Consider the following 22,862-nt stretch of genomic DNA (forward strand, 5'->3'; position numbering starts at 1 on the left):
ATGTAACTGCATTCTGTAGGGCTGGATTACTGTATAATACTGACAGGTATGTAACTGCATTCTGTAGGGCTGGATTACTGTATATTACTGACAGGTATGTAACTGCATTCTGTAGGGCTGGATTACTGTATATTACTGACAGGTATGTAACTGCATTCTGTAGGGCTGGATTACTGTATATTACTGACAGGTATGTAACTGCATTCTGTAGGGCTGGATTACTGTATATTACTGACAGGTATGTAACTGCATTCTGTAGGGCTGGATTACTGTATATTACTGACAGGTATGTAACTGCATTCTGTAGGGCTGGATTACTGTATATTACTGACAGGTATGTAACTGCACTTCTGTAGGGCTGGATTACTGTATATTACTGACAGGTATGTAACTGCATTCTGTAGGGCTGGATTACTGTATATTACTGACAGGTATGTAACTGCACTCTGTAGGGCTGGATTACTGTATATTACTGACAGGTATGTAACTGCATTCTGTAGGGCTGGATTACTGTATATTACTGACAGGTATGTAACTGCATTCTGTAGGGCTGGATTACTGTATATTACTGACAGGTATGTAACTGCATTCTGTAGGGCTGGATTACTGTATATTACTGACAGGTATGTGAACTGCATTCTGTAGGGCTGGATTACTGTATATTACTGACAGGTATGTAACTGCATTCTGTAGGGCTGGATTACTGTATATTACTGACAGGTATGTAACTGCATTCTGTAGGGCTGGATTACTGTATATTACTGACAGGTATGTAACTGCATTCTGTAGGGCTGGATTACTGTATATTACTGACAGGTATGTAACTGCATTCTGTAGGGCTGGATTACTGTATATTACTGACAGGTATGTAACTGCATTCTGTAGGGCTGGATTACTGTATATTACTGACAGGTATGTAACTGCATTCTGTAGGCTGGATTACTGTATATTACTGACAGGTATGTAACTGCATTCTGTAGGGCTGGATTACTGTATATTACTGACAGGTATGTAACTGCATTCTGTAGGGCTGGATTACTGTATATTACTGACAGGTATGTAACTGCATTCTGTAGGGCTGGATTACTGTATATTACTGACAGGTATGTAACTGCATTCTGTAGGGCTGGATTACTGTATATTACTGACAGGTATGTAACTGCATTCTGTAGGGCTGGATTACTGTATATTACTGACAGGTATGTAACTGCATTCTGTAGGCTGGATTACTGTATATTACTGACAGGTATGTAACTGCATTCTGTAGGGCTGGATTACTGTATATTACTGACAGGTATGTAACTGCATTCTGTAGGGCTGGATACTGTATATTACTGACAGGTATGTAATGCATTCTGTAGGGCTGGATTACTGTATATTACTGACAGGTATGTAACTGCATTCTGTAGGGCTGGATTACTGTATATTACTGACAGGTATGTAACTGCATTCTGTAGGGCTGGATTACTGTATATTACTGACAGGTATGTAACTGCATTCTGTAGGGCTGGATTACTGTATTACTGACAGGTATGTAACTGCATTCTGTAGGGCTGGATTACTGTATATTACTGACAGGTATGTTAACTGCCATTCTGTAGGGCTGGATTACTGTATATTACTGACAGGTATGTAACTGCATTCTGTAGGGCTGGATTACTGTTATTACTGACAGGTATGTAACTGCACTGTAGGGCTGGATTACTGTATATTACTGACAGGTATGTAACTGCATTCTGTAGGGCTGGATTACTGTATATTACTGACAGGTATGTAACTGCATTCTGTAGGGCTGGATTACTGTATATTACTGACAGGTATGTAACTGCATTCTGTAGGCCTGGATTACTGTATATTACTGACAGGTATGTAACTGCATTCTGTAGGGCTGGATTACTGTATATTACTGACAGGTATGTAGCTGCATTCTGTAGGGCTGGATGACTGTATATTACTGACAGGTATGTAACTGCATTCTGTAGGGCTGGATTACTGTATATTACCGACATACAGTAACTGCATTCTGTAGGGCTGGATTACTGTATATTACTGACGAGTGCAGTTGAGGCCAAAAGTTTACATCCACCTAGGCTAAAGACATTCAAACTCAATTTTTCACAACTCCACACATTTCATGTTACCATACATTTCCTGTGTTAAGTCAATTAGGGAATCTACTTTTTTATTTTAGATTTATTTTAGTTTTTTTGTTTTTATGTACTCTATCAGATTTTCAGGTCAAAAGTTTACATACACTTTGTTAGTATTTGGTGGCATTGCCGTTTAATTACTTAACTTGAATCAAACACTTGGAGTAGCCTTCCATAAGCTTCTCACAATACTTTGCTGGAATTCTTGTCTATTCCTCCTGACAGAACTGGTGTAAGTCAGTCAGGTTTGTGGGCCTCCTTGCTCGGACACGCTTTTTCAGTTCAGTCTACAAATTTTCTATGAAATTCAGATGAGGGCTTTGTGATGGCCACTCCAATACTTTCACTTTGTAGTCTTTAAGCCATTTTATTACAACTTTGGAGGTATGCTCAGGATCATTGTCCTGCTGGAAGACCCAGTTGCGACCAAGTTTTACCTTTCTAGCTGATGTCTTGAGGTGTTGCTTCAGTATTTTGCACCACTCCCTTATCCAGCAAAACACTCCCACAACATGAAGCTGCCATCCCCATGCTTCACAGTTGGGATGGTGTTCTTCGGATTAAAAGCCTCACACTTTCTCCTCCATACATAGCGCTGATCATTATGGCCAAACAGTTCCATTTTTGTTCCATCTGACCAGAAAACACAGAGGTCTTGGCTGAGTTTCTTGGATTTTCCCATGTTATCAAAGAGGCGAAAAGGCAGTGGCTCTAAAGGTAGGCCCTTAAATACAACCACAGGTGCCAATTAACTCCCAGTTAACTCCTAATTATTACAATTGGCCAATCAGAAGCTTCTAAAAAGTCATTACATCAATTTCTGGAATCTTCCAGACTGTCAACTTTTGACCGACTAGAATTCTGACATAGTGAATTAAAGCTGAAATAAATCTGTCTCTAATCAATTGTTTTAGATTTATCTCTGATGTGAACAACATAGATACCCAAATTGACTTGCCAAAAGAAATGTATGGTAACATGAAATGTGCAGAGTTGTGAAAAACTGAGTTTGAATATCTTTAGCCTAGGTGTATGTAAACTTTTGGCTTAAACTGTATGTAACTGGTTTTTACAGTCAGTGAGCAGCTATCTTTATTGCTGTTTGCTCTATTTTATCCATGATCACTCCTAAGCTACCTACAGTAAGTCTCTGATTTCAGCGAATAGATGCAGCCAGGGGAAAGGAGAACAGGAGAACACAAAGTGAGAGAGATCCCCACCGCTGGTCTTGAGTTTTCTTCTCAGTTAGTGTTGTTGCTCTGAGGGAAAACAACATCGCACCATACAATTGTATAGGGTTTAAAAAAGCTACATATAAATATCTTATGGTAATTCTGACAATTAGCACATAAAGGCTGGCGGACGAGAATTCTCTGGGTAGATGAAGCTGTTAAGTAAAGCTAAAAATACCCATGCCATTAATGGATCAGTGTGTAATGTTCAAAGCAATTTTGACCTCAAAACATGTTTCCTGTTTTCGACAGATCAGCTCATTAGCAAGTCAGTGGCTGCTTTTGTAGGCTTAGGGACTTTATGCAGAAACACATTCTACAGGGCCACTGGTTGGCTTATCCTGGTAAGGTACTGTAACAGTGTGGACACGCCCCCACGTTCTGGTACTGAATCCGGACCGTGCCGGTGTTGACTGTGTCCGGCACAGTGTTTGATCCAGGCTTCATTTAGAAGGGGTCAAATTGGCCCCCTAATATTTTTAGGGGGTCACTGCCAAATGTCAGTATCTCACTGGGAAAAAATCAGAACTTTCTTTTAATGTAAAAACACAATATCTGTACCTTTAACAATACATTAATTCACCTTTTATAGTAAAAACACACAAGAAATATGTCCATCGAATGTATTATCCTCTGTGTTTTTACAATAAAAGATGAATTATCGTATAAATTTCAAGAAATGAATTTCTTAACTTTTGCATTGTCTTTCTATTTACAGCCCCCATTGACTTTGGTAAAACACCCAGCTTAGCCTAGAACAATATACCAGGAATTTACCACTATAACTTTGCTACTATAACTATTATGCTTTGGTAACTAGATAAGTAGTTTAGCGAGCTAGTAAGCTTGCTAGCTGGTTAACATTCCTGATATGGCTTAGTATTAGTTAAACAGGTCCCCATTTCATGAAAGCGATTTACGAGAGTGTTCACTCCCAGATCGCAATAATGCATTTCACAAACATCTGTTGCAACTAATTTCTATTAGTCTGATGACCACTGGTCTCTAGCACATTTCTTTTGAATGCGCAGTGACTGAGGCATGCTCCAAGAAATCTTCTGTGATTATGCCCACCCTTTAGATAACTACGGAGATCATGAGTTGCACGAATAGATGGCTTACATTATGGTTACATTAATTACCAAAATTACATTAATACAATACATAAACTCAGCTTTTTGATGAATGACTATATAAATACATAACATCAGCTTAAATAGATAATGTTGGCTGAAGTTCAATGCAAACGGTACCGTTAAACTCCCCCTGGACAATCTGGGAGGGGTCATATAGGCCCATGTAACGATTGCTAGGGGTCTTTTAGGATTTTTAGGGGGCCAATGGCACAGTGGTGTGGCCTAGATCAAACACACAGACACACACATGCGGGGCACACGGTAGCTCAGTCGGTTGTACCACCTGCCCACAAAGTACAACCAGACTCATAATTTGGCTACTTTAGTTCCCAGCAGAGAGAATGAAACCAGGCTCACTCAGGAGTAACAGTCAGTGATCTGCATCTCCACTAATATCTTCCTTCAAATTAATGCCCTCACCAAAAGTGTTATATTTGACGGTTTTCACAGCCCTGAAGCTGAATTCTTTTTTTAAAAAACCAATTGATGACCACCTGTGCACTTTATTGATAAAAAATTAACACACTCTCTGACATCGCATCGGTGTTGATGTTAACTCTAACAAATCCCACATTAATCACCCACAGCAGATTATAAAACGCATTAATAAGAGAGAACAGCACAATCGATATATGGAGTGTGCCTTTGTTTTGCGCCGTCCTTTCCCTGACCTTGATTTCACGCGTCAGAAGGTTCCGGTACGGTCACAGCTGATTTAAGGTCACTGCCGCGGTTGTGATGTGAAATTCAATCTGCTCTGTCAGGACGGAGCGGCCGCACAGCGGACTCTCCTGAGGCCCAGGCGTTCCCCGGGTCACGTCTACATTACCGTGTCGCGCTCCTCGACATTTCGAGAATGAATACTGTTTGACTGCAAGGCCAGTTCCCAGGTACCGTTAACCCGCGCGTCTCTCCCCAAGGCCCGCGCCAGACCGATGATCTTTGTTCAAGAAATCAAGCCATCACGAGGGTATACATTTTTAAAGGCCTCATCAGACTCTCATTTCGACCGCCTGTTTCGACCTTCTGTCTCAAACAGTGACATTCCTCCATCGCTCAGGCTGCCTGCAGGTGTGTCTCTGCAGCCCAATAAAGTCTCAAATAAGCTTTTATCATTCGCCATCAGCAGTACTGAACACATGCAATGATTTGATGTACAGCGCATTTCGCTAAATCTTATTATAATGTGGTTCATTTGAAAACCCTCGGTGAGAGAAAGGAAATCTAATTAGTATTTGGGTTTCAATTAACCCTATTCGAAACCCCGACTGATTTTATTTGAACACTTCTGGTACGATGTCCCAGCAAATGGAAAGCACTTTATCAGCAACATCCTACCTCTCCCCATTGTGTCTGAAACTCACATTCGTGTGTTGATTAGTCACGTCTGAATTACGAGTTGTAGGAGACTGCAAAAGTGGAAAACTCTCAAATAATTCCGAAAAAAGTTTCAAGTCAGCAATGGTAATTATGCCTGCTCGAGAGGGCATCAGTAAGGAAAGAAAGAAGGTTGCAGTTCAGTCTCTTCTTATCTCATGCCTGTCTCCTGGACAGTCACTGTTCGCTTCACATCAGGCTCAAGGTGCTTGATTTTTTGCCATATCAGGTACAGCAGGTCCTGGCCAAGTCTGAATCAGCATTTGTCCTTAACACTGACAAACAAATTTGCCAAACCTGCCAGAGCTTTTCCGTGAAAAACACTTCTGTTTATTCTTATCTGAAAGTTAAGGACAAATGTTGATTGAATCCAGGGCATCGTAATTGTTGCTACTTGACTGAATCCAGCCCAAAGTCATCCAGGGGGTCACTGTCCATATTTCTTGTAGGTTTGCCGCTGCCCTGAGTGGCAGGACCCAAAGGCCGCAGCCGAATGTCTGCTTCTCTACCTGTGAATATGATGGGGCTGGGTGAGTGCTATCTGGAGCCCTGTCTTTTAGCCTCAATGCTAGTGAGCTAGCCATACCTAAAGTCTCTAAAACATGGTAAACAACATATAAATAACTTATGGGCTTTGGGTTTTTGTATCATATAGAACAAATCACAAATTTAGATCTTCATGCTAAATCAGGACCGCCCAATCAAGTTCCTTATTTCTGCCCCCACAGATCCAACAGATATTTACTGAAACAATTCAGGGCAAATGCCTCGCTCAAATGTACAATGGCAGCACCTCAGCTCAGAAAATGCCACACTGCTTCCCAGCAGTCCCTATGCTACTGGTAAGTAGCAGTAGGAAAAAATGTTTTCATGTAAATCTCCTGGTTAATGATGCATCGTCTTAAATCCTCCACCACTGGGCAGTAAAAGCACTATTTTGGTGTCATGGAAAAAAATACAAATTAAAAAATCTCCACAAAAGGGAGCAGTGGCTGGGTGGCTCATCCCCTTATGACACTGCTGCAGTGCATGGATGGGCCCCACGGTCTGGTGTGGACTCAGACACTGCTGCAGTGCATGGATGGGCCCCACGGTCTGGTGTGGACTCAGACACTGCTGCAGTGCATGGATGGGCCCCACGGTCTGGTGTGGACTCAGACACTGCTGCAGTGCATGGATGGGCCCCACGGTCTGGTGTGGACTCAGACACTGCTGCAGTGCATGGATGGGCCCCACGGTCTGGTGTGGACTCAGACACTGCTGCAGTGCATGGATGGGCCCCACGGCCTGGTGTGGACTCAGACACTGCTGCAGTGCATGGATGGGCCCCACAGCCTGGTGTGGACTCAGACACTGCTGCAGTGCATGGATGGGCCCCACAGCCTGGTGTGGACTCAGACACTGCTGCAGTGCATGGATGGGCCCCACAGCCTGGTGTGGACTCAGACACTGCTGCAGTGCATGGATGGGCCCCACGGTCTGGTGTGGACTCAGACACTGCTGCAGTGCATGGATGGGCCCCACAGCCTGGTGTGGACTCAGACACTGCTGCAGTGCATGGATGGGCCCCACAGCCTGGTGTGGACTCAGACACTGCTACAGTGCATGGATGGGTCAGACATCGGTCCACCTGTTGAGCTACACACAAAATGTCTCAGAAATGTCCTCTGACTTGTGCAATTGACCAATCAGCGATGTACAGGACTGCTGGCTCCACCACATACGGCATGGTATAGTACAGTAGAGTGTGGTATGGTATGGTAGAGTGTGGTATGGTACGGTAGAGTGTGGTATGGTACGGTAGAGTGTGGTATGGTACAGTAGAGTGTGGTATGGTACGGTAGAGTGTGGTATGGTATGGTAGAGTGTGGTATGGAACATTAGAGTGTGGTATGGTACGGTAGAGTGTGGTATGGTGCAGTAGACTGTGCTATGGTGCAGTAGAGTGTGGTATGGTACGGTAGAGTGTGGTATGGAACATTAGAGTGTGGTATGGTACGGTAGAGTGTGGTATGGTATGGTAGAGTGTGGTATGGTACGGTAGAGTGTGGTACGGTACAGTAGAGTGTGGTATGGTGCAGTAGAGTGTGGTATGGTACGGTAGAGTGTGGTATGGTATGGTAGAGTGTGGTATGGTATGGTAGAGTGTGGTATGAAACAGTAGAGTGTGGTATGGTACAGTAGAGTGTGGTATGGTATGGTAGAGTGTGGTATGGAACATTAGAGTGTGGTATGGTACGGTAGAGTGTGGTATAGTACAGTAGAGTGTGGTAAGGTAGAGTAGAGTGTAGTATGGTACAGTAGAGTGTGGTATGGTGCAGTAGAGTGTGGTATGGTACGGTAGAGTGTGGTATGGTACGGTAGAGTGTGGTATGGTATGGTAGAGTGTGGTATGGTACGGTAGAGTGTGGTATGGAACATTAGAGTGTGGTATGGTACGGTAGAGTGTGGTACGGTGCAGTAGACTGTGCTATGGTGCAGTAGAGTGTGGTATGGTACGGTAGAGTGTGGTATGGTACAGTAGAGTGTGGTACGGTGCAGTAGAGTGTGGTACGGTATGGTAGAGTGTGGTACGGTACGGTAGAGTGTGGTACGGTACAGTAGAGTGTGGTACGGTGCAGTAGACTGTGCTATGGTGCAGTAGAGTGTGGTACGGTGCAGTAGAGTGTGGTACGGTACAGTAGAGTGTGGTACGGTGCAGTAGAGTGTGGTACGGTGCAGTAGAGTGTGGTATGGTATGGTAGAGTGTGGTATGGTACGGTAGAGTGTGATATGGTACAGTAGAGTCTGGTACGGTGCAGTAGACTGTGCTATGGTGCAGTAGAGTGTGGTATGGTACGGTAGAGTGTGGTATGGTATGGTAGAGTGTGGTATGGTATGGTAGAGTGTGGTACGGTGCAGTAGACTGTGCTATGGTGCAGTGTGGCAATGGAACAGGGCCATCCGTGAGCCTGGCTAACTGACTGTGCCGTGATGAGAAGCAGAGGCTGCCATAATGCTTTGGAGAAAAGCATGTGCTTTTCTGCTCTTTACTTTCTTTGGATCTATAATGTAACTTAAATAATGATGATTCTGATGATGACACTCCAAAATCGATAACAGAGTAGTTACCGTAATGAGCACTGGTAAATGCTTCGGTATTCCAAACTGGGAGATGAATGAGGTCTAAATTATCTCAGGATAACAAGTGCTTAATATCAGAGTATGTCTTTTCATTGGATCTATATTTAAAATGCAACTGTTAAATAAATACTAATTCTTTAACTGACTGGGTCTTTAATTGGACAGCATTTCCAGCACACCCATAATCCCGGTAGGAACACAAGTGCTGAGACATTGAATGATGTCACAGACCCCCATTCAGTATTAGCGTCTTCACAAATGTGGGGTCAGGAAGCAGGAATGTGGCAGTTGGATCTAGGGCTCAGGAAGCAGGAACGAGGCCGTTGGTTCTAGGGCTCGGGAAGCAGAAATGTGGCAGTTGGTTCTAGGGCTCAGGAAGCAGAAATGAGGCAGTTGGTTCTAGGGCTCAGGAAGCAGAAATGAGGCAGTTGGTTCTAGGGCTCAGGAAGCAGGAATGTGGCAGTTGGTTCTAGGGCTCCGGAAGCAGAAATGTGGCAGTTGGTTCTAGGGATCGGGAGACAGAAATGTGGCAGTTGGTCGAGGCAGCTCTCCTGAGCACACTCATTAGGCCCGACAGCCCGAGGACCGATGAACACTCTTTCTGATCCTCTTCAGACTTACACTGATAGCAGCTTTCAGATTCAAAGCTGCTCACATAAACCGGCTTAAATACAGTGCATTATAGCAGCTTGTTTGATAAATTTAATAAATTTGCTAATAAATTGTATATTAGATCTGAATAAGTAAACATTACCGTCACAAGAGCCTATGTGTGCCGATATCGTACAGACCCACAGATCTTCTTGCGTACTGTGCAGAAAAACACATTGTTAATAATTAATAATCACTTGTGAGCGGTTGTTTGTAGATACCAAGAGAAACAATGGGCAATTAATTTAATTATGTATGACTGCACAGAGAGATCAATCATGGATTCGGTGCAAGCAATAGTGGCTAAAGGCTACAGCATAATATGCTGCAAGGGACAATTTAATCCTTAAAATGGATTTTTATTCATTGTTTTTGAGTGAGTGTTTATTTGTACATATTGATGGTTATTTATTTGAGCTTGTCTCCAATACATTGAGAACCTCCCGGATTAATCACCACAGCAGTACACAGGTATTTTGAGTTACTTCAGAGCCAAATTGTTGTAGACCAATAAATAATGACATATAATTCATGTAGGAGACAAATTGCATTATGGAAGTTCTGCACTAAATGCAATTTGATTTATTTCCATTAAGATGATGGTTATTTATTTGGCAGATGACCTTACCAAGAAAAGATTTTGAGCTCTAGAGCATATCAGGGCAAGACGTTTTTTTTTTCTTGTCGGCTGGCTGAAACGAAAGTGGAACGTCAGCACTTGTTCTTCAGCGAAGCGCGGTGAAGTGGAAAACCATGGCTTGAAGACGTGCCGCGTTTCAGAAAACATCCCCCGAGTTCTACTGTCGCTTCTGGGGACCCGCCACGGCTGGGAGGTATGAGCCAGGCCCAGTCCGCAGGCTCCAGATTTGAGGTTTTATCATACCGGAGCGTAAGCTGGAACTCCAGTAGTCCTCGGCTTATCTCCGCGTGTGTAGCAGGTTCTGCAACGCCACGCAACACAGGCGCTGCTGAAATCAAACAGTTTTTCTCGTTTGCTTCCTGCCTCTCTCTGCAGTGATGTCCTCTGAAGTATGGCAAAATCACACACACACACACACACACACACACCCATTTATGGGGACCATAAGAGATAACAGTACACCACAAGCTTCCAGCTTTCCAAGGTAAACATGAACCCCAAATAACGTACAATTAACACGCATATCCTGCTGTTATCTCATCGCTTGTACTATCCAAAATTTGTAAATGTCACGTTCATTACATGTGGCTTATATGTTAGTATAATTAACGTACCCAGAATGCTTTCTTCACAGGAGAGATCATTTCTGATTATCTTAGGAGCTGGTGAGCCATTCTTGATTAGTACTCATTTGCAATATTTAATGTTGCATTCTGACAAGGACAAATTATGCAGTTCACACCAGAGAAATACAGAACATTAAATCATCTTTAATACGGGATTAGGTCACTGACCTGATGTAGCAGAGATTAGATTTAAGTCATTTAATGGGTGGGGAGTATGATCAGGCAAACAAGATGGGATTTACAGCAGATCCCTTGTTACAGCATTCAAGAACACTTGCTCATGACTGCAGACATTCAGTTGGCTATATAAAAGAGATAGGGAAGTAGCTCACAAATATCAGTGCTTTTTAAGTATTTTAGTCAGTTAAAAACATCTTAGTTCTAGTTGAAAATGGAATATTATATAATTAAAGACTTTGTGAATATGATTGTCATGCAAGAATGTTACAGTTATAAGGGGAAAAAATTCCCAGCTGCACTGATAAATATCAAAGGAGTATTTGGTTTTGTTATAATAATAAGACAGGGTGCACAGTCTTGTATTTGACTTTGGAACATTCATATCCGAAACCAACCCAATGTACACACTGTCGGTACGCATGTGTACACAAAGCACCCGTCTCAGGTTTCAATTGTAATCTTAGGATTAAGCAAATTGCATCACTCTTTGTCCACATAAAGCTTTCTTTATGTTTTCAGCAGAGGTGGCTTCACTGAATGAGTTTCATCTGCTGTAACCTCTTCCAAAAAGGTACATCTTCCTGGCAGCTGGCATAAGTTCCTTAATGTGGTATCCCATCCTACATTTGTGAAGAAGACTGCAATTCATATTTTCCTCAGTTCATGTACAGAAACACAACATGTGAGTGAGCAATGCACCCCCCTCCCCCATTTTAAACTGAGAGTAACTGTCACACATCTCAGTCAAGTGACTGAGCACACCTGTGGTCCAGAAGGTTTTGGGTTTGCAGACTAGAAGGTTTTGGTTTAATTTTTTTCTCTGCACGTTTGGTTTTCGAGGGGGAGGCATATTTTAATGGTTAGGGAACCTTAGCTGTGATGCTGTAACTCTGTCTGATTCCCAAATGGGGCTCTACCATTGTCGTGGTAAATGTCCAGGTGTTACGCTCACCTGTCTAGGGTTTACGACTGCGCTTCTGAAAGCAGCTGCAAAATAGAAATCATATAAGCAAATATACCGGGGCACTCACCGCCATAAACCACCTGGTTGTTCTCGACCAATCCAAGCACCGGCTCAGTAGCGAACGGCCCAATCGTATCGCTATAGTTCAGTTTGGTCAAAATCAGTATCTTGAAGTATGGTTTTGTGCATAATTATGAAAGGTGGAAAGCAAGGGAAAATGGGTGGACGCAACGAGATCCACCCCATAGGGTACGAGAGCATGCGGAGTAGGTCCAAGAGAGGTGCAACGCAGCAGTGAACCTCCTTAATCGTTTTAGAGCCCCCGCCATCTCCTTCTGTGCTCCTATAATCTCTCCACCCAGTGGTCATTACCCAATCAAACGCAAGGGCATGATCCCAATTCCATTTCATGTGACCAGAATAGGTGTTATCCTAACTACTAAAGAAAATAACCAAAGGGAAACTAATATGCACAGGCATAACATCCAGGTGTAGAAATAGACTGGATGTAAAGAGAATGTAAGCTATCCGTGTCGCTCTGGATAAGAGCATCTTCTGAATGCTTTCAAATTGAAAACAGCAATAGTGAGAGTCAGGTTGTACGGAGAAGCTGTGCTTTCCACGCAAGTGCACAAAACAACAAGATGTACAAATGCAACATTGCACAAATTCAGTTGAATTGAATATATATACACACATGTACATGTGCACACACACAAACACGCACACACACACACACTCACAAACACGCACCTGGCCCCCACACACACACACACACACACCTGCCCAAGTACACAAACACGGGTTTACTTTGCCTGAGAAAGATGGCTCTATCGTGAAAGATGACTCATCGGAGTGCACGGGTCACCCTTTGTGCAGAATAAGCAACAGGTCTGCGTGTCAGCAGCTACACTCCACCAGCAGCCAGGAAACAGCATTCTATCCACCTAGACTCCACCCAGCCACTGTGGAGCAGCCAGGAAACATAACATTCTATCCACCTAAACTCCACCCAGCCACTGTGGAGCAGCCAGGAAACAGCATTCTATCCACCTAAACTCCACCCAGCCACTGTGGAGCAGCCAGGAAACAGCATTCTATCCACCTAAACTCCACCCAGCCACTGTGGAGCAGCCAGGAAACATAACATTCTATCCGCCTACACTCCACTCAGCCACTATGGAGCAGCCAGGAAACATAACATTCTATCCGCCTACACTCCACCCAGCCACTATGGAGCAGCCAGGAAACATAACATTCTATCCACCTAAACTCCAACCAGCCACTATGGAGCAGCCAGGAAACATAACATTCTATCCACCTACACTCCACCCAGCCACTGTGGAGCAGCCTGGAAACATAACATTCTATCCACCTGAACTCCACCCAGCCAGATGCCTTTACAGCACTGAAGCGTTGTTGTTTTGTTGATGCAGGAGACATGTCTGAGTTTTTTTTTCCCCATTCACAAGGAAAATTCTAAACTCACAGAAGTTCTTTGAACAAAACATCATTCTGAATCAATGGCAGTTAAGGAATATATGACAGTTAACTGCAAGTTCAAAGCTAGTCACGGATGATTCTAACCTTGGCAGGGAAGCATACAAAAATAAAGCCTACCAGGGACCACGTGGCCTAATGGATAAGGCATCTGACTTCGGATCAGAAGGTTGAGGGTTCGAGTTCTTTCGTGGTTGCCTAGAAATGCGCCTAGACAGGGCTGCTCTTAGCACTGTTATGCTGATGATACATAACTCTTCATCTCTTTCCTTCTCTCTGCCATACTGCTCAATGAGAGAAAAAAATGCCAGCCTGACTGACATCTCAACATGAATGGCCAGACATCACCTGAAGCTCAACCTCAACAATCCACAAAAACAAAAACTGTAATTCTAGTTAAAGTCATGAGGATTTAAGCCTATGTCAGTCCATTACAGAGAAACTGAAAACTAAAAATCAAGAAAAGCACTAGAAGGATACATCGGGTTAACTGCAAATTCAAAGCGAGTCACAGATGATTCTCACCTTGCCGGGGAGGCATACAAGAATGAAAGCTGGCAGGGACCGCGTGGCCTAATGGATAAGGCGTCTGACTTCGGATCAGAAGATTGAGGGTTCGAGTCCCTTCGTGGTTGCTTAGAAACACACCGGGGTGATGTCTATGTGCTCGTTGCATCTTTTATCTGGAAAAAGCTGCATCTATATAATGGCCATTGTCAAATATGTCTAAAACTACAAAATTTACAAACTGTAAGTGTAATTAACCCCTTATGTAGCACTCTTTTTTTTATAAACACAAGCCTGAAAATGATTTACCCAAAATGAAATGGCTACTATTTTGGAACCTTTTTGACTACCAGGCATAATGTAAATTCTGATCGGCTGTAAGGTGTACATTAAAATGTGACATCCACACACATTTGGAAAGTAGGTCCAGTCCAAAGGCATGGTCAGCACTGGAAATTTTACGCTGGCTACCATTAAAAAATCCTTGATTTAAGGAGAAATGTTGATGAACACTTGTTTTACAGAATATCTTAGTTACATCAACACTGAGCTTGATCGAGTAATTTTTACCAAGGTACATGGCGAAAAAGCCGACGTTACGTCTTACTTAAAAGAAGGAAAGGAACAAGAATAAGCCTGATTAAAAAAAGAACAACATTTTTTCCATATCAGTTTTTAAATATAAATAATAAAACGCAAAACCAGTGTATCTACCTGTCCTCCACATTAAATCTCCTGGCCGTGGCCATTTCCCTCTGACTTTAATGGCTGCACGTCTTAACCACTAACCTTGAAACTCTAACTCACCTGTCAAAATTTCGCCATAACACTTCACTTCGCCAAACCCTAACTCCTCGACATTACTTTCCCATCACTTGCCACACCCACAGATGCTTTTCTGACAGACTGCCTAGGCTACTCTTCAGCCCTCCAAACTTCCCGCTCTGTCATGCCCCTAATTCATGCACTTTCGAATGGGAGCCTAAACTCTCTTGCTCTTTCCTTTGAATTAGATCCTTGGTTCTCCATCTCGATAGGTCACAGGTACCGATGGAGTCTCTTCCCTGCCTTTTTCATGATTACAGGGTCTTCTGGCATCGTTCTATTTACTACACTTTGCTAGATTAATCACCTCTCTCACTGTTAGGGGAAACAATCTCAATCTTCCCTGCCATATTTAAGGAGAAAAAGCCCGCCTGGTAATAACAGATCGAAACTGAAACTAACATCAATACAAACAAAAAACTTAAAACTTTAATGTTAAATCATGAATAACTTTCAGAAAACAAAAGGGTATCAGGAGCTAGAAGTATGGGTAACTGCAAATCAAAGGCGAGTCCAATGTCCTTCGGGGCTTACAAAAGGAAAGTGGCGTACCGTCCTTGAAAGCTTGGATCAAAATTATGTTTACCTTCTGTACTGAAAAACGTTATTATCTCGATTTTTTGTAAAAAACAAATCTTAATGCCATGAATTGTCTAAACTAAAAATACAAATGAAATTTAAAATATGCACACTTTTTATAAACCAGGGTAATGTTAATCCAAAAGAAAGGTACATTTGGGCTTTGACTACCTTTAAAAAATCTGAGGTGAAGGACATTAAAATTGATCTACCAATTTGGAAAGTAGTCCATAAGGATGTCCATGGTAAATTCTTACCTGCACTTAGAAATCCCTGGGATTTCGAGTGAATGTTGAAAACTTTTCAGTAAATCTTAGACTACTAGTTGCTAATAAAGGAATAAGTACCAATCAGTGCACAAACTTCCTGATTAAGCTACTTAAAAAAAACAAATAATGCTGTTGCCTTTCAAAAAACATTTTACTTCATTTAAATACATAAAATAAATCAGCAAACCCAGTAAACCCTTGACCTCTTCATAATCCTGTCGCCTGTTCACCTTAAGTCTGAGTACCCAGCCTTAGACTCCTAGCCTCTGTATCAAGAATCAACCTGCCTTCTCTTTCTGTCCACCTTTGAGAGTACTTACGACTACCATTACTTCAGACAAGCTTCACCTCACGTCTCTTTTACCAGATCGAGACTGCTCCTGACGTGATGGAGATTCGCCACTGCAAAGCCTCATCCCTCTCCGTCCTCCTATCTGTCTGGGCTTCCCCGTACATCTCATCTTTGGTGAATGGATTTTGGACTGCCTCTCTGTTTCTTATCAATTTCGAACAGTCACCTGGGATCTGTTCTGATATCCCTGTTCAATCCTCCAGGATCGCGGCCCTGTGTTCCCAAAAACAAATCTTTTGGTTATCTATTAAGTCCAGTCCTACACGTATCATGAACAAACTTAACTTTCCTGAAGTCAATGAAGAAAAAATGCCAGCCGTGACATCTCAACAAGGGCCAGGCATCAGAAGCTCAACTCAACATCACAAGAAATTCAACTGATCAGTTAAAGTCAGAGTTTGCCTAAACTGAGACTGAATATAGAAAAGATGAGGATACATCGGTTAACTGAATCAAGTCAATGATTCTCACTTTCAAGATAAAGGAATAAAAGGCTAATGATAACGCTGATTACAAATAGGTATCCTTCGGTTTTAGAACACCGTATCTATGGCTGCATTTTGGATTAAGCATGTAATTACCTTAATGTATTAAAATGTGACATCCACACACATTTGGAAAGTAGGTCCAGTCCAAAGGCATGGTCACCACTGAAATTCTACGCTGGCTACCATTGAAGCAAAATCCTCTGTGATTTAAGGAGATGAAATGTTGATGAACACTTGTTTTACAGTGAATATCTTAGTTACATCAACACTGAGCTAGCTACGATCGAGTGAATTTTTGTACCAAGGTACGAGTGGCAGCAAAACTAGCCTGACGTTAGCGTCTTACTTGAAAAGAAGGAAAGGAACAAGAATAAGTGCCTGATTGGCATTTCAAAAGAACAACATTTTTTCCATATCAGATTTTTAAATGACATAAGATAATAAAACACAGCAAAACCCAGTGTATCCTTACCTGTCCTCCGTCATTAAAGTCTCCCTGGCCGGTGGCCATGTTCCCTCCGACTTTAAGATGGCTCGTGCTACCCCAGTCCTTCAGAAACCTACCCTAGACCCTTCTGATATCAAGAACTATCAACCTGTATCACTTCTATCTTTTCTGTCCAAAACCCTTGAACGAGCAGTGCTTAAACGACTACCATTTTATCTCCATCAGAACAATCTGCTTCACCCTCACCAGTCTGGCTTTTGAACCAGACACTCAACAGAGACTGCTCTATTGACTGTGATGGAGGCATTCGCCACTGCAAGAGCCTCATCCCTCTCCTCTGTCATGATCCTCCTATATCTGTCTGCAGCATTCGACACTGTGGAGCACAAACTACTCATTGCCACTTTGGCTGAAATGGACATTTCTGAGACTGCCTTCTCTTGGTTTGCTTCCTATCTTGCAGATAGGTCCGAACAGGTCACCTGGATGGAGTCTGTCTCTGCACCTCATCCCCTTGTTACAGGAGTCCCACAGGGATCTGTACTGGGCCCTCTGCTGTTCTCCATTTACACCAAATCTTTTGGTTCAGTCATTAAGTCACACGGCTGCTCTTAGCACTGTTATGCTGATGATACACAACTCTTCAACTCTTTCCTTCCCTCTGCCATACTGCTCAATGAGAGAAAAAAATGCCAGCCTGGCTGACATCTCAACAAGGATGGCCAGGCATCACCTGAAGCTCAACCTCAACAATCCACAAAAACAAATACTTTACAAACTGTAATTCTAGTTAAAGTCATGAGGATTTAAGCCTACGTCAGTCCATTACAGAGAAACTGAAAACTAAAAATCAAGAAAAGCACTAGAAGGATACATCAGGTTAACTGCAAATTCAAAGCGAGTCACAGATGATTCTCACCTTGCCGGGGAAGCATACAAGAAGGAAAGCTGGCAGGGACCGTGTGGCCTAATGGATAAGGCGTCTGACTTCGGAAGAGAAGATTGAGGGTTCGAGTCCCTTCGTGGTTGCTTAGAAACACACCGGTGTGATGTCTATGTGCTCGTTGCATCTTTTATCTGGAAAAAGCTGCATCTATATAATGGCCATTGTCAAATATGTCTAAAACTACAAAATTTACAAAGTGTAATTAACCCCTAATGTAGCACTCTTTTTTTATAAACACAAGCCTGAAAATGATTTACCCAAAATGAAATGGCTACTATTTTGGAACCTTTTTGACTACCAGGCATAATGTAAATTCTGATCGGCTATAAGGTGTACATTAAAATGTGACATCCACACACATTTGGAAAGTAGGTCCAGTCCAAAGGCATGGTCACCACAGGAAATTCTTACGCTGGCTACCATTGAAGCAAAATCCTCTCGTGATTTAAGGAGATGAAATGTCTGATGAACACTTGTTTTACAGTGAATATCTTAGTTACATCAACACTGAGCTAGCTACGATCGAGTGAATTTTTTGTACCAAGGGACACGAGTGGCAGCAAAACTAGCCTGACGTTAGCGTCTTACTTGAAAAGAAGGAAAGGAACAAGAATAAGTGCCTGATTGGCATTTAAAAGAACAACATTTTTTCCATATCAGATTTTTAAATGACATAAGATAATAAAACACAGCAAAACCCAGTGTATCCTTACCTGTCCTTTGTCATTAAAGTCTCCCTGGCCGGTGGCCATGTTCCCTCTGACTTTAAGATGGCTCGTGCTACCCCAGTCCTTCAGAAACCTACCCTAGACCCTTCTGATATCAAGAACTATCAACCTGTATCACTTCTATCTTTTCTGTCCAAAACCCTTGAACGAGCAGTGCTTAAACGACTACCATTTTATCTCCATCAGAACAATCTGCTTCACCCTCACCAGTCTGGCTTTTGAACCAGACACTCAACAGAGACTGCTCTATTGACTGTGATGGAGGCATTCGCCACTGCAAGAGCCTCATCCCTCTCCTCTGTCATGATCCTCCTATATCTGTCTGCAGCATTCGACACTGTGGAGCACAAACTACTCATTGCCACTTTGGCTGAAATGGACATTTCTGAGACTGCCTTCTCTTGGTTTGCTTCCTATCTTGCAGATAGGTCCGAACAGGTCACCTGGATGGAGTCTGTCTCTGCACCTCATCCCCTTGTTACAGGAGTCCCACAGGGATCTGTACTGGGCCCTCTGCTGTTCTCCATTTACACCAAATCTTTTGGTTCAGTCATTAAGTCACACGGCTGCTCTTAGCACTGTTATGCTGATGATACACAACTCTTCAACTCTTTCCTTCCCTCTGCCATACTGCTCAATGAGAGAAAAAAATGCCAGCCTGGCTGACATCTCAACAAGGATGGCCAGGCATCACCTGAAGCTCAACCTCAACAATCCACAAAAACAAAAACTTTACAAACTGTAATTCTAGTTAAAGTCATGAGGATTTAAGCCTACGTCAGTCCATTACAGAGAAACTGAAAACTAAAAATCAAGAAAAGCACTAGAAGGATACATCGGGTTAACTGCAAATTCAAAGCGAGTCACAGATGATTCTCACCTTGCCGGGGAAGCATACAAGAAGGAAAGCTGGCAGGGACCGCGTGGCCTAATGGATAAGGCGTCTGACTTCGGATCAGAAGATTGAGGGTTCGAGTCCCTTCGTGGTTGCTTAGAAACACACCGGTGTGATGTCGATGTGCTCGTTGCATCTTTTATCTGGAAAAAGCTGCATCTATATAATGGCCATTGTCAAATATGTCTAAAACTACAAAATTTACAAACTGTAAGTGTAATTAACCCCTTATGTAGCACTCTTTTTTTTATAAACACAAGCCTGAAAATGATTTACCCAAAATAAAATGGCTACTATTTTGGAACCTTTTTGACTACCAGGCATAATGTAAATTCTGATCGGCTGTAAGGTGTACATTAAAATGTGACATCCACACACATTTGGAAAGTAGGTCCAGTCCAAAGGCATGGTCACCACTGGAAATTCTTACGCTGGCTACCATTGAAGCAAAATCCTCTCGTGATTTAAGGAGATGAAATGTCTGATGAACACTTGTTTTACAGTGAATATCTTAGTTACATCAACACTGAGCTAGCTACGATCGAGTGAATTTTTTGTACCAAGGGACACGAGTGGCAGCAAAACTAGCCTGACGTTAGCGTCTTACTTGAAAAGAAGGAAAGGAACAAGAATAAGTGCCTGATTGGCATTTCAAAAGAACAACATTTTTTCCATATCAGATTTTTAAATGACATAAGATAATAAAACACAGCAAAACCCAGTGTATCCTTACCTGTCCTCCGTCATTAAAGTCTCCCTGGCCGGTGGCCATGTTCCCTCTGACTTTAAGATGGTTCGTGCTACCCCAGTCCTTCAGAAACCTACCCTAGACCCTTCTGATATCAAGAACTATCAACCTGTATCACTTCTATCTTTTCTGTCCAAAACCCTTGAACGAGCAGTGCTTAAACGACTACCATTTTATCTCCATCAGAACAATCTGCTTCACCCTCACCAGTCTGGCTTTTGAACCAGACACTCAACAGAGACTGCTCTATTGACTGTGATGGAGGCATTCGCCACTGCAAGAGCCTCATCCCTCTCCTCTGTCATGATCCTCCTATATCTGTCTGCAGCATTCGACACTGTGGAGCACAAACTACTCATTGCCACTTTGGCTGAAATGGACATTTCTGAGACTGCCTTCTCTTGGTTTGCTTCCTATCTTGCAGATAGGTCCGAACAGGTCACCTGGATGGAGTCTGTCTCTGCACCTCATCCCCTTGTTACAGGAGTCCCACAGGGATCTGTACTGGGCCCTCTGCTGTTCTCCATTTACACCAAATCTTTTGGTTCAGTCATTAAGTCACACGGCTGCTCTTAGCACTGTTATGCTGATGATACACAACTCTTCAACTCTTTCCTTCCCTCTGCCATACTGCTCAATGAGAGAAAAAAATGCCAGCCTGGCTGACATCTCAACAAGGATGGCCAGGCATCACCTGAAGCTCAACCTCAACAATCCACAAAAACAAATACTTTACAAACTGTAATTCTAGTTAAAGTCATGAGGATTTAAGCCTACGTCAGTCCATTACAGAGAAACTGAAAACTAAAAATCAAGAAAAGCACTAGAAGGATACATCGGGTTAACTGCAAATTCAAAGCGAGTCACAGATGATTCTCACCTTGCCGGGGAGGCATACAAGAATGAAAGCTAGCAGGGACCGCGTGGCCTAATGGAAAGCGTCTGACTTCGGATCAGAAGATTGAGGGTTCGAGTCCCTTCGTGGTTGCTTAGAAACACACTGGGGTGATGTCTATGTGCTCGTTGCATCTTTTATCTGGAAAAAGCTGCATCTATATAATGGCCATTGTCAAATATGTCTAAAACTACAAAATTTACAAACTGTAAGTGTAATTAACCCCTTATGTAGCACTCTTTTTTTTATAAACACAAGCCTGAAAATGATTTACCCAAAATGAAATGGCTACTATTTTGGAACCTTTTTGACTACCAGGCATAATGTAAATTCTGATCGGCTGTAAGGTGTACATTAAAATGTGACATCCACACACATTTGGAAAGTAGGTCCAGTCCAAAGGCATGGTCACCACTGGAAATTCTTACGCTGGCTACCATTGAAGCAAAATCCTCTCGTGATTTAAGGAGATGAAATGTATGATGAACACTTGTTTTACAGTGAATATCTTAGTTACATCAACACTGAGCTAGCTACGATCGAGTGAATTTTTAGTACCAAGGTACACGAGTGGCAGCAAAACTAGCCTGACGTTAGCGTCTTACTTGAAAAGAAGGAAAGGAACAAGAATAAGTGCCTGATTGGCATTTCAAAAGAACAACATTTTTTCCATATCAGATTTTTAAATGACATAAGATAATAAAACACAGCAAAACCCAGTGTATCCTTACCTGTCCTCCGTCATTAAAGTCTCCCTGGCCGGTGGCCATGTTCCCTCTGACTTTAAGATGGTTCGTGCTACCCCAGTCCTTCAGAAACCTACCCTAGACCCTTCTGATATCAAGAACTATCAACCTGTATCACTTCTATCTTTTCTGTCCAAAACCCTTGAACGAGCAGTGCTTAAACGACTACCATTTTATCTCCATCAGAACAATCTGCTTCACCCTCACCAGTCTGGCTTTTGAACCAGACGCTCAACAGAGACTGCTCTATTGACTGTGATGGAGGCATTCGCCACTGCAAGAGCCTCATCCCTCTCCTCTGTCATGATCCTCCTATATCTGTCTGCAGCATTCAACACTGTGGAGCACAAACTACTCATTGCCACTTTGGCTGAAATGGACATTTCTGAGACTGCCTTCTCTTGGTTTGCTTCCTATCTTGCAGATAGGTCCGAACAGGTCACCTGGATGGAGTCTGTCTCTGCACCTCATCCCCTTGTTACAGGAGTCCCACAGGGATCTGTACTGGGCCCTCTGCTGTTCTCCATTTACACCAAATCTTTTGGTTCAGTCATTAAGTCACACGGCTGCTCTTAGCACTGTTATGCTGATGATACACAACTCTTCAACTCTTTCCTTCCCTCTGCCATACTGCTCAATGAGAGAAAAAAATGCCAGCCTGGCTGACATCTCAACAAGGATGGCCAGGCATCACCTGAAGCTCAACTTCAACAATCCACAAAAACAAATACTTTACGAACTGTAATTCTAGTTAAAGTCATGAGGATTTAAGCCTACGTCAGTCAATTACAGAGAAACTGAAAACTAAAAATCAAGAAAAGCACTAGAAGGATACATCAGGGTAACTGCAAATTCAA

At 42.6% G+C, this 22,862-nt stretch overlaps 2 non-coding genes across 2 annotated transcripts; both read left to right on the forward strand.

Annotated features, from left to right (window-relative positions):
• The first annotated feature begins 14,141 nt into the window (after positions 1-14,141).
• Positions 14,142-14,214, forward strand: trnar-ucg (transfer RNA arginine (anticodon UCG)). The gene has a single exon. It is a non-coding gene; the product is annotated as a tRNA-Arg (tRNA).
• Positions 14,215-19,638: 5,424 nt separating this feature from the next.
• On the forward strand, positions 19,639-19,711 carry trnar-ucg (transfer RNA arginine (anticodon UCG)). Its single transcript has one exon. It is a non-coding gene; the product is annotated as a tRNA-Arg (tRNA).
• The last annotated feature ends 3,151 nt before the right edge of the window (positions 19,712-22,862 follow it).

The sequence above is a fragment of the Anguilla rostrata genome, chromosome 13 (genome assembly GCF_018555375.3).
Source record: "Anguilla rostrata isolate EN2019 chromosome 13, ASM1855537v3, whole genome shotgun sequence".
NCBI classification, from domain to species: domain Eukaryota; kingdom Metazoa; phylum Chordata; class Actinopteri; order Anguilliformes; family Anguillidae; genus Anguilla; species Anguilla rostrata.